The sequence below is a fragment of the Notothenia coriiceps genome, unplaced genomic scaffold (genome assembly GCF_000735185.1).
Source record: "Notothenia coriiceps isolate Sejong01 unplaced genomic scaffold, NC01 NC01_scaffold00023141, whole genome shotgun sequence".
NCBI lineage: Eukaryota > Metazoa > Chordata > Actinopteri > Perciformes > Nototheniidae > Notothenia > Notothenia coriiceps.
In genome coordinates, this window is record NW_011355842.1 from 2,501 (window position 1) to 7,440 (window position 4,940).

The 4,940-nt window shown below is 39.0% G+C and overlaps 1 long non-coding RNA gene across 1 annotated transcript in view; it reads right to left on the reverse strand.

The window, feature by feature from the left end:
• The window catches only part of LOC104954285 (uncharacterized), a 4,657-nt gene extending 679 nt beyond the window's left edge, over positions 1 to 3,978 (reverse strand). The window contains exons 1-2 of the long non-coding RNA XR_799318.1: positions 3,606 to 3,978; positions 879 to 943 (exon numbers count right to left, since the gene is read on the reverse strand). This is a non-coding gene — a long non-coding RNA (uncharacterized lncRNA). The remainder of the gene's footprint in view (positions 1 to 878; positions 944 to 3,605) is intronic.
• Between the last annotated feature and the right edge of the window lie 962 nt (positions 3,979 to 4,940).

A 4,940-nucleotide genomic window follows, 5' to 3' on the forward strand; every position in this document is an offset into this window, starting at 1 on the left:
TTGTAGGAGCCATTAACTGAGTTTGTTATATAAGTTTTGTTTCTCTTTTAATTGTTTAACATGTCTTGTTTTATTAGTATACTTGGTCTACAAATATTATGTGTTGAATATCTATCTACTCACCCTGAATATATTTGTTTTCTCCCATTTGCTATATTATGTCTGTTTTTGGGGAAGGGGTTGGTTTTAGACACGGGAAGCTAAACCAGATCCACCACACACACAGGAGGGAGGGGTGTGTGGTCAAATGGAAAATAAATGGATTCATCGTTCTGAATTATTTGTGCGCTGAAATCAAACTTCGGTTGGAAGTGGCTCTAGAAAGTTTTAAACTGCTACACACTAATGTTTGCTTTTTTTATGATTCCCCTTAATACGATTATTATCTATGTCAAAAGTTTTTTCGTTTCTTTCACGTGGGGCATGTTTCTATGTCTCGTTCCATTTGAGTTCATTTCTTATTTTATAGTTATTTTTATTTGTATCTTTAATTGTATTAATCTGCGCGGTCCTGTTTCTCACCCTAACCCTGTTGCTGTTAAAACTACTGATCTTAAACTGTATGTACATATGTAAATTAGCCAAATAAATAAAAATAAATGTAACAGTGTGACAGCAATGTAAAGCAATACAAATATCCCAAATAAAGTTTACATTTATACTGATATTTTTGGAGTTTTTAAACAGTACATTTCTTTGATTTATGCTGAGATTAAGGTGTGTGCTTATCTACTGAGTAAGAACACTTTCTATGGATAAGTATCTCATACAAGCCCACTTCAAATCCTCCTTCCTATCCCCTTTAAGGTGAGGTGATTTGTTGACCCCATCAGAGGTCAGAATAAAACCTGTTCCTCTACAGGTGAGATGTGCCTCACCTGTTTGACAGCGTCCAGCAGCCTCTCCAGGAGGTGCTGCCTCTTCGAGTCACTCTGCTGAGGACCTGCAGAGACAAACAGGAAGTCATTAGATATCAGTTTGATGGTGGATTCAGAGAAATCAATTAGCCAGTCATTGCTTGTTGCTGTATTAATAATGCGTGTGGGAGAAGGAGAGGAGATGCTAGAGGAAGTCATAGAAATCAATGGAGGAAACGTATTTATGAATTGCTACAGCATGAAAACCCTCTGACATAAACCAAAATCAATATAACAGTAACTTGAAGTATGTCTGCAACATAGAATAGTGAGTTTACTAGGAAAAACTGTGCTCTTATGTATTTAGATTAAAATAAATAAGATGTTTCTGAAAACCAATAACTCTACGGACTAATATCTTAATATCTAATTAACTATTTCCGTTCTTTGCTCGGGTTTAAAGCCAACAGTACGACGATGTTTGTTGTAGTTCCTTAGTTGCCTGTGCTTGGCTTTTTTTATACTTTCCTCCACATCTGCTTTGAGTTGAAGCAGATGCTGGACAACCTCATAAGCAGCATGAGGGGTTTCAGGGGAAAAGATCTTCCCTTTCAGAATTGTGTCCACTGGACTATTCAGCTTTCTGCCAATGTGCAGTTCTGCAGGGGTGACACCTGTGGTCTCTTGAACAGCTGAGTTTATGGCAAACCTGAATTCTGGAAGGTATTGATCCCATTTCCCGTGATTATCATCCACATAAGAGGCTATCATACTTTTGAAAGTGCGATTTACCCTCTCAGTCATGTTGGTCTGTGGATGATAGGCAATGGTGAGCTTGTGTTTCACAGTCCACTGTTCACAGAGTTCATTGAAAACAGAACTGATTTATTCTTATTATGGTCACTTTTCCCTGTGACTAACGATATAATATATGTACTGTCTGCGTATATGTGATGTGTATTCTGCATAAATGGGTCAATATTTTTATGTTGTGATCTTTAATTGAATATTTAGTGGGTTTTATTTTTCATGGTTCTCAGCAGGAAACCGATGGACTGTCCACTCCAAGTAGGGAATGAGTCCCAAGTGAAGGAGTTCAAGTATCTCGGGGTCTTGTTCTCGAGTGAGGGAACAATGGAGCGTGAGATGGGTCGGAGAATCGGAGCAGCGGGAGCGGTACTGCAGTCGCTTTACCGCACCGTTGTGACGAAAAGAGAGCTGAGCCAGAAGGCAAAGCTCTCTGTCTACCGGGCCATTTTCTGTCATGAAGGATGGGTCATGACCGAAAGAACGAGATCGCGGGTACAAGCGCGAGATGGGTTTTCTCCGCAGGGTGGCTGGTGTCTCCCTTAGGGATAAGGTGAGAAGTTCAGTCATCCGGGAGGGACTCGGAGTTGAACCGCTCCTCCTCCGCGTCCAAAGGAGCCAGTTGAGGTGGTTCGGGCACCTAGTGAGGAGACCGAGGGGGTGGACCTAGGACCAGGGGGAGGGATTATATCTCTTCTCTGGCCTGGGAGCGCCTTGGGACCCCCCAGTCAGAGCTGGTTGATGTGGCCAGGGAAAGGGACGTTTGGGGCTCTCTGCTGGAACTCATTTTATGTTATGCGTTTCATGGATTCTAGTTCATTTTGTTCAATATGTTTTATGTCACATCTTAGGTTAAATAGATTATGGAATTCTATCCCTTTTTCATTTTCAATTCATGGCTATTTTCGTTCTTGTAAAGCCCGTTCTGCCGCATCTCCGGGATGAAAGGAGCATTACAAATGAAGTTATTGTATTATCATTCTAACACCGACTTCTCTAACATCCAGGCTACTGCTGGTGCCAATACATCTGCTTCTCATGTTAACTTAGCACTTTCAAAGTAACGTTTTCGAGGGCGTGGTTCTATAGTGGTCCAGTTAGTCATGCATTGGATAAGAGTCAGATAAAAATACCTGAGAAGTGCTGAATGGCTTTCATTTTCTCTTTCATGCATTGATTCATTACGGTTTCACAAACCAGAGAAGCCATTTGTGGTTTATTTACATTGTGGAAGTAACTCCATACATCCCAAACTTACTGTCTGAACACAGGAAGTGCTAACAATATTGTATATTATGCTTTTTTCCATGTATACTTATTTCTGCTTGCACACTGTGTCACTTGCAACTTTCTCTTTCACTATTTTATTTCAAGTTAAGTTTCGTCTTGCACTTTTGTTATTGTTTTATTTCTCCATGTTGCATTGATGGAGGAGCCTTTAGACTTTTATTGTCCAACAAAAAGGCTATACATTAGACAATAAAGCCTTTGAATCTTGAAGTTACTAAATACCACAACTCCCAAATGTATTCATCCCACTGTACAGTCTTTAATTTTACATTTTAACGTCTATCTTTTTCTATTTTACATGAATATAAACTCCAGCAACATTCTGTGTAACATTTACCTTATTGTATTTTATTTGACATGTATATATAGTTCACTTCTCCTGCATTATTTGCACATTAGTCTTTCAACGTAAGCTGGCACTACTTTATTGTACTCTGTTTCTTCTGGCACTATTAGTATTGTTTTATGTCTCGTATTTGTTGATGTTGCATTGTTGGAGGAGCCTGGGACTTTACCTTTTCGTTGCCATAACTACACTGTAGCTACTGTGCATATACATACTGTAAAACCTTTTAATCTAACATCCTAAAGTTATTGAATCTCTTGCATGATATGCTGCAAAACAAAAGACAATGACACAACCCAACTCACCGTTCATTGTGACAGCCAGTCACCGGTAGCAGTAGCATCCAAGCTAAAACACTTCCTCCACAATTTGACAGCTTTTATCCAGAGGCTAGCGATACAGCGGGCCCATGCCGCCTCTGTGGCCGAGCGGCAAGCACACTAGGGCGGCGTGAGGACTGATGATCCCCCGGTGAACAGAGAGGCCTGCTGGGAGTCTACCACAAGCTGACATGAAAGAGTTGTACAAAGCCCGGGAAGCAGACAAAAGGTAAAAAGCAAAAGCCGGAGTTTAGTTTATAAGCCATTAAACACCCTGTCAAAAAAAGGAGGTGTTTTTTAAAAGAGAAACTAGCTGTTTTTAGTTAGCAGCCTGTGGTACTGCGAAAAAAGGGAAACGCGCTGACAGAGCCGAGTGAAGGTCACATGACACAACATACAACCGTCATATGACCGGAAATGCATGATGGGAGTTGTAGTTTGTTGGTAAAAGTGTTGTGAAACTACAAAATAACCTTTTAAATGCATAATATTCAGTACTCAAGTTGTAAAAAAAAATCAGGGGGGATGGTGGATTTTATCATATGGGGACATAATTTGTGCTGATAACCCGTAGAGGGTGGGAGACCAACCAGCAAAAAGATAATTATTATACTCCTAAAACAACATGCATGTTATGGATGTTCAGATACTCCTTTCATTGCTCTTGACCAAGTCACCTCAGAATTAGAGTCGGTCCACGGGCTGCAATGGCACCACTAACATTTAGGGTCAAATGCAGAGGACAACCAGTGCAAAATATTTTTTTCACTTTCATTTAAAGGGGGGGAGGGGATAACAAAATGTGGTTATAATGGAAGTCTATGGTACAAATCTCGTAGGTTAACAGTCCCTCATTTATTACTAAGATGGATCAGCTGATTATACTAATAATAAAGTCAAAATAGTTTTTAGAATATTGAATTATAGTGTATTTTTTCAAAAAAGTCTAGTTACTGGTATACGATCAAAACTGGTATCTAAAGGCTTAATTTTGTATCGTGATTAATTAAATCATTATGTAAATTAAACACTTGAGGAAAAAAATTAGAAAAATATTGATCCGTCATCATTTTATTGCAGTTCAAATACAAATATTTTATGTTAACATTCCCAATGTTACTTTTTTTAACAGGGCATTAAGTGCAAATTGAAAAAATACAAAATATGAAAATATAGTAAAAGATTATACAGATAATACAAAATAGGACCAATGTTGTCAATGGCTGCCTACTCCACTCTCCCCCATCTCATAGAAGTTTCCAAAGATTTTCATAATCATGCTTTTTGGTCTCAATTTTTCTGGCTCTTGCTTTCGGATTG